Source organism: Delphinus delphis, chromosome 8, assembly GCF_949987515.2.
Source record: "Delphinus delphis chromosome 8, mDelDel1.2, whole genome shotgun sequence".
In the NCBI taxonomy this organism is placed as follows: domain Eukaryota; kingdom Metazoa; phylum Chordata; class Mammalia; order Artiodactyla; family Delphinidae; genus Delphinus; species Delphinus delphis.
The window spans coordinates 33,072,378-33,085,395 of NC_082690.1; the positions used below are offsets into that span (position 1 = coordinate 33,072,378).

Below are 13,018 nucleotides of genomic sequence, written 5' to 3' on the forward strand. Positions count from 1 at the left end.
GAGACCAGTCTTCTAAAAGCTTTCAGTATCGTAGGAGAGAGAGGACATGTACATAGCAGCTAGAGTTATTGTTTTTAAAAAAATCTGACCATATCCTATCGTATAAATATTTTCAAATTCTTATCAGGCTTCTAGTAGTCTGTCTCTACCTACCAATACAGTCAGATCTTGCACCTCTCGTACCACTTTCTCCTTTGTTCTCTAAACTCTAGCTATATTGGATTGTTTCATTTCCTAGAATGCAAAGTCCATGAGAGGAAGGAATTTTCTTCTGTTTTGTTTAGTGATGGAACTCCAGCACCTAAAATGATGTCTGACACACAGGAAGATATATATATATATTTGTTGAATAAATGTCAGTGTTAGCATTTGCGACTCTCTCTTACTTGAATACAACCCACTTCTTATCCCCATCACCTTCTTTCACTAAACTACTCTCTCCTTATGCTTTTGCCCTGTGTTTAACATCACTTCTTTAGAGAGTCATTCCCTGACACCCTTGTTTGAATTGTTTTGTGCTACATGTTCTTTTACTACTGTGAACTTTAAAACTTCTAATTATTTGTTTAAAGTATGGAGAGAATCATATCTGTTTTATTCACGCTATATCCCCAGGTCCTAGTTTATTGCCTGGATCGTTGAAAGTTCTTAATTAATTGAAGTAAAAATTGGCTCTAATGGAAGGTAGACCAAGATAAATGCTATAGTGCCAGAAGAGGAATATAGATAAAGTGCTTGAAACTTAGAGGAGAAAAATATTATTAACAATGACAAGAATCAGGGAATGTTCAATGGAGGCTATAGAGCCAGGCTTAATGGATAGGTAAGATTTGGAGGTGGTTAGAAATGTCACCCTTGACAAAATAGCCTGAGCCAGTGCATGGAAATGGTGTAGACGTGTGTACCGCCCAGAAACCCTTGCAGAACTGAGGCACTCATTCCCCCAACTGGTGGAATTGTGGTCTGTGGGTGGCTAATATCTGAGTCTTTCTCCAGGAAAGGCCCACAACCCAAGAGAGTTCTTCACCCAAGTTTACTTCCTCAGGGCAGCCACAATCCAACGGCTGGACAACACTGCCCCTTACCTCAATTTGGGACATCTCATTCAAGCTTCAGAGGTCCTCCTAGCTTTGTCTGGAATCTCTATTGTAACTGTTTCAGAGTTCTAACATCTCTTTCTATTTCATCCTACTTCCTTCACTCCTTTACAGGAGATCACTCCTCGATAAAACTCTTGTGCACAGATCTCTGCCTCAAAGTCTGTTTCCTGGGGATTTTGATCTATAAGAAGCAGATATTGTGAGGCTCACACAGGAGGATCAGTTGGTTTAGAGAGTGGGTTTTTTGGTTTTTTATTTTTCCTTTTAAAGCAATTAAATATCTTCAATAAAATTCTTGTCTGGAAGCATCATCATGTAAATCTGGTGAAAGGGGAGTTTCTGTACTTGAAGTGGGAGTGAGAGATACTGTCTTTGTCTGTTTTGACTCCCTTATTCTATGCCAAAATGGTTCTCAGAGGGCTTTACACACCCACTGGGTCTCGTCTCTGTACAGTTCAAAAAGCAGTAGGAAAATCACAGAATCCATGAAACAGGGTAGGAAAGAAAACAGGGCCAGGCCATTGAGTGCTTTGGATGTCAGGACAGGAAATCTGAACATTATTCTGGAGGTGAGAGTAGGAGGGTATGGAGAGTTTTGACAGTATCTAATTAAGGGGCTAACATGATCAGAACTGCATTGAGGCAAATGGCTAAACATAAGGGGAAAAAAAGAAATCTCTACCTCACGTTACACAACAATTCTCAGGTGGAATAAATACATACATGTAATGAAGTCATAAAATTCCTATAAAATATATAAATATTTACACAATCTTGGGGTTTTCCTTAAAAACATGATACCACAGGAGTTACCTGGGGGCAGTCTTTTCTTTTTTTTTTTACATTTAATTTTTATTTATTTACTTTTTTTATACAGCACGTTCTTATTGGTTATCTATTTTATACATATTAATGTATATATTTCAATCCCAATCTGCCAGTTCATCCCACCCCCCTTACCCCCTTTGTGTCCATAACTTTGTTCTCTACATCTGTGTCTCAATTTCTGCCCTGCCAACCAGTTCATCTGTACCATTTTCTAGGTTCCACATATATGCGTTAATATACGATATTTGTTTTTCTCCTTCTGACTTACTTCATGCTGTATGACAGTCTTTAGGTCCATCCACATCTCTACAAATGACCCAATTTCATTCCTTTTTATGGCTGTGTAATATTCCATTGTATATATGTACCACATCTTCTTTATCCATTCATCTGTTGATGGGCATTTAGGTTGCTTCCATGACCTGGCTATTGTAAATAGTGCTGCAATGAACATTGGAGTGCATGTATCTTTTTGAATTATGGTTTTCTCTGGGTATATGCCCAGTAGTGGGATTGCTGAGTCATATGGTAAGTCTATTTTTAGTTTTTTGAGGAACATCCATAATGTTCTCCATAGTGGCTGTATCAATTTACATTCCCACCAACAGTGCAAGAGGGTTCCCTTTTCTCCACACCCTCTCCAGCATTTGTTGTTTGTAGATTTTCTGATGATGTCCGTTCTAACTGGTGTGAGGTGAAACCTCATTGTAGTTTTGAGTTGCATTTCTCTAATAATTAGTGATGTTGAGCAGCTTTTCATGTACTTCTTGGCCATCTGTATGTCTTCTTTGGAGAAATGTCTATTTAGGTCTTCAGCCCATTTTTGGATTGGGTTGTTTGTTTTTTTTAATATTGAGCTGTGTGAGCTGTTTATATATTTTGGAGATTAATCCTTTGTCCGTTGATTCATTTGCATATATTTTCTCCTATTCTGAAGGTTGTCCTTTCATCTTGTTTACAGTTTCCTTTGCTGTGCAAAATCTTTTAAGTTTCATTAGGTCCCAGTTGTTTATTTTTGCTTTTATTTCCATTACTCTGGGAGGTGGGTTGAAAAAGATCGTGCTGTGATTTATGTCAAACAGTGTTTTTCCTATGTTTTCCTCTAAGAGTTTTATAATGTCTGGTCTTACATTTAGGTCTCTAATCCATTTTGAGTTTATTTTTGTGTATGGTGTTAGGAAGCGTTCTATTTCATTCTTTTACATGTAGTTGTCCAGTTGTTCCAGGAGCACTTATTGAAGAGACTGTCTTTTCTCCATTGTATATCCTTGCCTCCTTTGTCAAAGATTAGTTGACCAAAGGTGCATGGGTTTATCTCTGGGCTTTCTGTCCTGTTCCATTGATCTATATTTCTGTTTTTGTGCCCGTACCATATTGTCTTGATTACTGTAGCTTTGTAGTATAGTCTGAAGTCAGGGAGTCTGATTCGTCCAGCCCTGTTTTTTTTTTTCCTCTCAAGGTTGCTTTGGTTATTCAGGATCTTCTGTGTCTCCATACAAATTTTAAGATTTTTTGTTTCAGTTCTGTAAAAAATACCACTGGCAATTTGATAGGGATTGCATTGAATCTGTAGATTGCTTTGGGTAGAAAAGGCATTTTCACAATATTGAGTCTTCCAGCCCAAGAACATGGTATATCTCTCCATCTCTTTGTGTCATTTATGATTTCTTTCATCAGTGTCTTATAGTTTTCTGAGTACAGGTCTTTTACGTCCTTAGGTAGGTTTATTCCTAGGTATTTTATTCTTTTTGTTGCAATGGTGAATGGAATTGTTTCCTTAATTTCTCTTTCTGATCTTTCATTGTTGGTGTATAGGAATTCAAGAGATTTCTATGCATTAATTTTGTATCCTGCAACTTTACCAAATTCATTGATTAGCTCTGGTACATTTCTGGTGGCATCTTTAGGATTTTCTATGTATAGTATCATGTCATCTGTGAACAGTGAAAGTTTCACTTCTTCTTTTCAAACTTGTATACTTTTATTTCTTTTTCTTCTCTGACTGCCATGGCTAGGACTTCCAAAACTATGTTGAATAATAGTGGCGAGAGTGGACATCCTTGCCTTCTTCCTGATCTTAGATGAAATGCTTGCAGTTTTTTCACCATTGAGAATGATGTTTGCTGTGGGTTTGTCATATATGGCCTTTATTATGTTGAGGTAGGATCCCTGTATGCTAACTTTCTGGAGAGGTTTTATCATCAGTGGGTGTTGAATTTTGTCAAAAGCTTTTTCTGCATCTATGGAGATGACCATATCGTTTTTATCCTTCAGTTTGTTAATATGGTGTATCACATTGATTGATTTGTGTATATTGAAGAATCCTTGCATCCCTGGGATAAATTCCATGTTATCATGGTGTATAATCCTTTTAATGTGTTGTTGGATTCTGTTTGCTAGTGTTTAGTTGAGGATTTTTTAATCTATATTCATCAGTGATATTGGTCTGTAATTTTTTTTTTTTTTGTAGTATCTTTGTCTGGTTTTGGTATCAGGGTGATGGTGTCCTCATAGAATGAGTTTGGGAGTGCTCCTTCTTCTGCAGATTTTTGGAAGAGTTTGAGAATAGGTGTTAGCGCTTCACTAACTGTTTGATAGAATTCACCTGTGAAGCCATCTGGTCCTGGACTTTCGTTTGTTGAAAGATTTTTAATCAGAGTTTCGATTTCATTACTTGTGATTGGTCTGTTCATATTTTCTATTTCTTCCTGGTTCAGTCTTGGAAGGTTATACCCTTCTAAGAATTTGTCCATTTCTTCCAGGTTGTCCATTTTATTGGCGTAGAGTTGCTTGTAGTAGTCTCTTAAGATGCTTTGTATTTCTGCGGTGTCCATTGTAACTTCTTTTTAATTTCTAACTTTATTAATTTGAGGCTTCTCCCTCTTTTTCTTGATGAGTCTGGCTAAAGTTTTATGAAGCTTGTTTATCTTCTCAGAGAACCACCTTTTAGTTTTATTGATCTTTGCTATTGTTTTCTTTGTTTCTATTTCATTTATTTCTGCTCTAATACTTATGATTTCTTTCCTTCTACTAACTTTGGGTTTTGTTTGTTCTTCTTTCTCTGGTTCCTTTAGGTGTAAGGTTAGATTGTTTATTTGAGATTTTTCTTGTTTCTTGAGGTAGGATTGTATTGCTATAAACTTCCCTCTTAGAGCTGCTTTTGCTGCCTCCCAAAGGTTTGGATTGTTGTGTTTTCATTGTCATTTGTCTCTAGGTATATTTTGATTTCCCCTTTGATTTCTTCAGTGATCTTTTGGTTGTTTAGTAATGTATTGTTTAGCGTCCATGTGTTTGTGTTTTTACATTTTTTTCCCTGTAACTTATTGTTAATCTCATAGCGTTCTGGTTGGAAAAGATGCTTGATATGATTTCAATTTTCTTAAATTTACCAAGGCTTGATTTGTGACCCAAAATATGATCTATCCTGGAGAATGTTCCACGTGTACTTGAGAAGAAAGTGTAATCTGCTGTTTTTGGATGGAATGTCCTATAGATATCAATTAATTTCATCTGGTTTAATGTGTCATTTAAAGCTTGTGTTTCCTTATTAATTTTCTGGCTGGATGATCCATCCGTTGGTGTAAGTGAGGTTTTAAAGTCCCCCACTATTATTGTGTTACTGTCAATTTCCTTTCTTATAGCTGTTAGCATTTGCCTTATGTATTGAGGTGCTCCTATGTTGGGTGCATATATATTTATAATTGTTCTATCGTCTTTTTGGATTGATCCCTTGATCATTATGTAGTGTGCTTCCTTGTCTCTGGCAACAGTCTTTATTTTAAAGTCCATTTTATCTGATATGAGTATTGCTCCTCCAGCTTTCTTTTGATTTCCATTTGCATGGAATATCTTTTTCCATCCCCTCATTTTCAGTCTGTATGTGTCCCTAGGTCTGAAGCTGGTGTCTTGTAGACAGCATACATACGGATCTTGTTTTTGTATCCTTTCAGAGAGCCTGTGACTTTTGGTGGGAGCATTTAATCCATTTACATTTAAGGTAATTACCGATATGTATGTTCCTATTACCATTTTCTTAATTGTTTTATGTTTGTTTTTGTAGATCCTTTTCTTCTCTTGTGTTTCCCACTTAGAGAATTTCCTTTAGCACTTGTTGTAGAGCTGGTTTGGTGATGCTGAATTCTCTTAGCTTTTGCTTGTCTGTAAAGCTTTTGATTTCTCCATCAAATCTGAATGAGACCTTTGCCTGGTAGAGTAATCTTGGTTGTCAGTTCTTCCCTTTCATCACTGTAAGTATATCATGCCACTCCCTTCTGGCTTGTAGAGTTTCTGCTGAGAAATCAGCTGTTAACCTTATGGGAGTTCCTTTGTATGTTATTTATCATTTTTCCCTTCTTATTTTTAATAATTTTTCTTTGTCTTTAATTTTTGTCAATTTGATTACCATGTGTCTTAGTGTGTTTCTCCTTGGGTTCATCCTGCCTGGGACTCTCTGCATTTCCTGGACTTGGGTGGCTATTTCCTTTCCCATGTTAGGGAAATTTTTGACTATAATCTCTTCAAATATTTTCTCAGGTCCTTTCTCTCTCTGTTCTCCTGCTGGGACCCCTGCAATGTGAATGTTGGTGCATTTAATGTTGTCCCAGAGGTCTCTTAGGCTGTCTTCATTTCTTTTCATTCTTTTTTCTTTATTGTGTTCCACAGCAGTTAATTCCACCATTCTGTCTTCCAGGTCACTTATCCACTCTTCTGCCTCAGTTATTACGCTCTTGATTCCTTCTAGTGTATTTTTCATTTCAGTTATTGTATTGTTCATCTCTGTTTGTTTGTTCTTTAAATCTTCTAGGTGTTTGTTCTTTAATTCTTCTAGGTCTTTGTTAAACATTTCTTGCATATTCTCCATCTTTGCCTCCATTCTTTTTCTGAGGTCTGGATCATCTTCACTGTCATTCTGAATTCTTTTTCTGGATGGTTGCCTATGTCCACTTCATTTAGTTGTTTTTCTTGGGTTTTATCTTGTTCCTTCATCTGGTACACAGTCCTCTGCCTTTTCATCTTGTCTATGTTTCTGTGAATGTGGTTTTCATTACACAGGATGCAAGATTGTAGTTTTTCTTGCTTCTGTTGTCTGTCCTCTGGTGGGTGAGGCTATCTAAGAGGCTTGTGCAAGCTTCCTGATGGGAGGGGCTGATGGTGAGTAGAGCTGGGTGTTGATCTGGTGGGCAGAGCTCAGTAAAACTTTAATCCACTTGTCTGCTGATGGGTGGGGCTGAGTTCCTTCCCTGTTGGTTGTTTGTCCTGAGGCAAACTAGCACTGGAGCCTACAGGCCCTTTGGTGAGGCTATTGGCTGACTCTGTGAGCCCCCCCCCCCCCCCCCCCCCCCCCCCCGCCAAGGAGTACTTCCTGGAACTTCTGCTTCCTGTGTCCTTGGCCCTGCAATGGGCCACAGCTGCTCCCCACCTCTTTAGGAAACCCTCCAACACTAGCATGTAGGTCTGGTTCACTCTCCTATGGGGTCACTGCTCCTTCTCCCAGGTCCTGATGTGCACACTACTTTGTGTGTGCCCTTCAAGAGTGGAATCTCTGTTTCCCCCAGACCTGTCAAAGTTGTGCAATCAAATCCCGGTAGCCTTCAATGTCTGATTCTCTGGGAATTCCTCCTCCCCTTGCCAGACCCCCAGGTTGGGAAGCCTGATGTGGGGCTCAGAACCTTCACTCCAGTTGTTGGACTTCTGTGATATAATTGTTCTCTAGTTTGTGAGTCACCCACCCAGCGGCTATGGGATTTGATTTTATTGTGGAAGTTCCTCCCATCTCACTGTGGCTTCTCCTTTGTCTTTGGATGTGGGGTATCTTTTTTGGTGATTACCAGTGTCTTCCTGTCGATGACTGTTCAGCAGTTAGTTGTGATTCCAGTCCTCTCACAAGAGGGAGTGATCACACGTCCTTCTACTCTGCCATGTTGAACCAATGTGGGGGCATTCTTTTTAAGTATGATACTCAAGAAAGAAAGAAAAAGATTGACAGATTTATATGAAAAATTAGAAACATCTGTACATGTAAGAAAGAAAGCCAAATGACAATTGGAAAATATATTTTGAAATAAATAAAATAGATTATGGATTACTATCCTGAATACATAAAAGACTCATGGGACTTCTCTGGTGGTCCAGTGGTTAAGACTTCACTTTCCAATGCAGGGGGTGCGGGTTTGATCCCTGGTTGGAGAGCTAAGATCCCACATGCCTTGTGGCCAAAAAACCAAAGCATAAAACAGAAGCAATATCATAAAAAATTTAATAAAGACTTTAAAAAAATGGTCCACATGAAAAAATGTTTTAAAAAATACACAAAATGCTCATAAAGATCAACTTAAATATAGAAAAATTGGATAAATTATATGAACAACTAATTCACAAAAGAAAAAATATTAAATGACCAACCAAAATTAAAAAAAGAATTCTAATAATCAAAGAAATAAGTATAATTAAAACAATGATGTCCTTTTTTTTCACTTATCAACCTGGCAATGTATGGCAGATACTGTTGGTTGCTTACCCCAAAGTCACCACCCTGCCTTCTTACTTGCTAACAGAATCATAGCTATGTTTTCAAATTGGGTAGAGGTTTAACGTTTTCAATTAAGGCACTTCCAGTCCCTAGTTTAAGCGTAAATCTGAAGTCTATTTAGGTTGTTGAAATAGAAGGGTAAGTCAGCTAGAAGACTTCCAGGAAAAACTCCTCCCTGGACTTTCAACATTGCTGAGCATTCCTATGAAATTTCTCCAGTATGTTCACTTTCCCACTTTCTAAGACAATTATACCACACCTTCCCCGATAGCCCCTAAATTCTACATTTGCATTCCCACATGAGCTTGTGAACTTGCCTTGTATTTGAATGAGAAAAAAAGAATCAATCAGAGAGAATCTCTTCATTTTCACACCATCAACTCTGTCAACCTAATAGAAGCACCATTGCCTTGTCCCCCATCAAACTTCAAACCCTTCACTTGGATTCTACCCCTTCGACTTCCTCAAGGACTTACCTCCTGCATTTGTTTCCTTCTCTCCTGTATTAGCTCTTTCACTCTACTTGATTCTTTTTTTTTTTCTACTTGATTCTTTACTTGACCTTCCACACAAATGTACACCATTATCTCCCATCCTAAAAACAACACAAAAACAAACCCATAAAAACTTCTTTGGACTCCATATGACCTTCTGGCTACCACCCCATTTCTTAGCTCCCCTTCACAGCAAAACATCTTGAAAACTTGTCTTAGTCACTGTTTTACTTCACATTTTTTCCTCCAGCTGCTCTAGTTAATCTTGGGTCTGCACTAATCCATTAAGACTGTCTTGTCAATGTTATTAGTGACTGCCAGTGTTTCTAAATCTTATTGTTTCTTTTTTATTCTTTACTTGATCTTTTAGTAGCTGTGTATTCCTGGTGTCTCTTCCTTTCCTTATAAATACACCAGTCCTGCGGGTTAGAGTTCCACACTTATGACCTCATTTAACCTTAATTACTTCTGTAAAGGCTCTATCTCCAATTACAATCTCATTGTGGGTTAGGGCTTTAACCTATGAAATTTGGAGTGGGACACACAATTTTGTACATAAGAGTTATTTTAGTTTTAAATACCATCTACAGGCCATAAAAAAAAAAATTCCCTGACTCTGATCTCTCTCTGAAATGCTGGACTTTTATCTCCAAATGCCTCCTTAACATCTTGCATGGATATCTAAAAGCACCTACATTTAACATGGCCAAAACAGGCCCCCTCCCTCTCCTGCTTCTTCCACCACTTTCTAATTTTTTCCATCTTAGTCAATAGCCTCTCCATCTTCTTTGTAGTTCAAGCCCCAAATATAAGAATTCCTGTCTTTCCCCCATCTTCCACAACCAATGTACCAGCAGTTTCTATCAATTCTACTTCTAAAATTTTCCAAATCTGTCCATTTCTATTCTCAGGCCAGTACAAGTCTCCCTTTTTTCTCCCTTGGACAATAGCTTCCTAATTGATCTTTCTGATTCTACTTTTGCTTCATTATAATCCATTCTCATAGTAGCTAAATGATCTTGTAAAAAGATCTTGTCACTCCTCTGTTTTAAAATCCTCCAATGTTGTGACTAAGAAGTCTGCACACCACAGCTAAAAGATCCCACATTCTACAACAAAGATCCCACGTGCCACAACTAAGACCCAGCAAGCCAAATAAATAAATACTAAAAATAAATAAATAAATAAAATCCTCCAATGGATCATAGACTTAAATGTAAAAGCAAAATAGACAAAAGATTTGAATGGGCAGTTCACCAAAGATGTTCAATGGATGGCAAAGAAATGCTTGCCATCATTAGATATTAGGGAAATGCCAACTAAAACTACAATGAGATCTTGTCACTCCTCTGCTTAAAACCCTGTAGTGAGCATTGAACTTAAATGTAAAACAACAACAAAAACAAAATGGTAAATGGTTTAAATGGACACTCACCAAAGATGGTTAATAAATGGCAAATAAGCCCATGAAAAATGCTCAGTATCATTAGCCATTAGGAAAACGACAACCAAAACCAGAGTGAGATCTTGTCATTTCACTGCTCAAAACCAGTCCCAGCTTCCATCATTTCTCACTTGTACTATAGTCTTCCAGCTGATCTCTCTGCTTCCACTTTTGCTTCCATTATACCTTGTTTTACTTTGCTTCATTTTATTGCACTTCACGGATACTGCATTTTTTACAAATTGAAGGTTTGTGGTGGCCCTGCATCAAGTAAGTCTATCGGTGCCATTTTCCAACAGCATTTGCTCACTTCATGACTCTGTGTCTCATTTTGGAAATTCTTACAATATTTCAACCTTTTTAATTATTCTTGTATTTGTTGTGGTGATCTGTTATCAGTGATCTTTGATGTTACTATTGTAATTATTTTGGAGAACCATAAACCGCACCCACATAAGACTTCAAACTTAACTGATAAATGTTGTGCGTGTTCTGACTGCTCCAGGGACCAGCCATTCCCCCATCTCTCTCCCTCTCCTTGGGCCTCCTTATTTCCTGAGACACAACAATATTGAAATTAGGCCAATTAATAACCCTACAATGAGGTCCAAGAGTTCAAGTGATAGGAATTCTTACTTTAAATCAAAAGCTAGAAATGATTAAGCTTAGTGAGGAAGGCATGTCAAAAGCTGAGATAGGCTCAAAGCTAGGCCTCTAGCCAAGTTGTGAATACAAAGGAAAAGTTCCTGAAGGAAATTAAAAGTGCTACTCCAGTGAACACAGGAATGATAAGAAAGCCAAATAGCCTTATTGCTGATATGGAAAGAGTTTTAGTGGTCGGGATAAAAGATCAAGCCAAACACAACATTCCTTTAAGGCGAAGCCTAATCCACACCAAGGTCCTAACTCTCTTCAATTCTCTGAAGGCTGACAGAGGTGAAGAAGCTACAGAAGAAAAATTTGAAGCTAGCAGAGGTTGGTTCATGAGCTTTAAGGAAAGAAGCCATCTCTATAACCTAAAAGTGCGAGGTGAAGCAGCAAGTGCTGATAGAGAAGCTGCAGCAAGTTATCAAGAAGATCTAGCTAAGATAATTAATGAAGGTGGTTCCACTAAACAACAGATTTTCAATGTAGACATAACAGCCTTCTATTGGAAGAAGATGTCATCTTGGGCTTTCATAGCTAGAGAGGAGAAGGCAATGCCTGGCTTCAGAAGCTTTGAAGGACAGGCTGACTCTCTTGTTAGGGTCTAGTGCAGCTGGTGACTAAAAGTTGAAGCCAATCCTCATTTACCATTCCGAAAATCCTAGGGTCCTTAAGAATTATGCTAAATCTACTCTGCCTGTGCTCTAGAAATGGAACAACAAAGCCTGCGTGTCAGAACATCTATTTACAACATGGTTTACTGGATATTTTAAGCCCACTGTTGAGAACTACAGCTCAAAAAAAAAAAAAAAATTACTGCTCATTGACAATGTACTTGGCCACCCAAGAGCTTTGATGGATTTGTGGACTTGTACGATGAGATTAATGTTGTTTTCATGCCTGCTAACACAACATCCATTCTGCAGCTCATAGATCAAGAAGTAATTTTGAATGGCAAGTCTTGTAATTTAAGAAATACATTTCATAAGGCTACAGCCACCACAGAAAGTGATTTCTCTGATGGATCTGGGCAAGGTAAACTGAAAACCTTCTGGAAAGGATTCACCATTCTAGATACCATTAAGAACATTCATGATTCATGGGAAGAGGTAAAAATAGCAATATTAACAGGAGTTTGGAAGAAGTTGAATCCAACCCTCATGGATGACTTTGAGGGACTTTGAGGACTTCAGTGGAGGAAGTAACTGCAGACGTGGTGGAAATAGCAAAAGAACTAGAATTAGAGGTGGAGACTGAAGATGTAAATGAATTGCTGCAATCTCATGATAAAACTTTAGTGGGTGAGTAGTTGCTTCTTATGGATAAGCAAAGAAAGTGGTTTCTTAAGATGGAATCTACTCCTAGGGAAGAAGGTATGACGATTGTTGAAATGACAACAAAGCACTGAGAATACTACATTCACCTAGTTGCTAAAGCAGTGGCAGGGTTTGAGAGGATTGAATCCAATTTTGAAAGAAGTTTTACTGTGGGTAAAATGCTATCTAACAACATTGCATTTCACAGAGAAATTATTTGTGAAAGAATCAGTCTATGTGGCAAACTTTATTGTTGTCTAATTGTAAGAAATTGCTACAGCCACCTCAACCTTCAGCAAAACATATAGATAACTTACACAACTCAATATCAAAAAGCAAACAATCCTATTCAAAAATGGGCAATAGATCTGAATGGAGATTTTTCTGAAGAAGACATGCAGATATCTAACAGGTACATGAAAAGATGCAGATCAGGAAATCATCATCAGGAAAATGCAAATCAAAACAGCAATGAGATATCACCTTATACCTGTTAAAATGGTGAGTATAAAAAAAGATACAAAAGAAGAAGTGTTGGCAAGGATGTGGAGAAAAGGAAACACTTGTGCACTGTTGGTGGGGGTGTAAACTGTTGCAGTCACTATGGAAAACAGTATAGGTGTTTCTCAAAAAATGAAAAATGAAAATGCAAGGGCATTATG

At 37.8% G+C, this 13,018-nt stretch overlaps 1 pseudogene; it reads left to right on the plus strand.

Annotated features, from left to right (window-relative positions):
• Positions 1-767: 767 nt before the first annotated feature.
• On the plus strand, positions 768-12,744 carry LOC138414158 (tigger transposable element-derived protein 1-like; annotated as a pseudogene).
• The last annotated feature ends 274 nt before the right edge of the window (positions 12,745-13,018 follow it).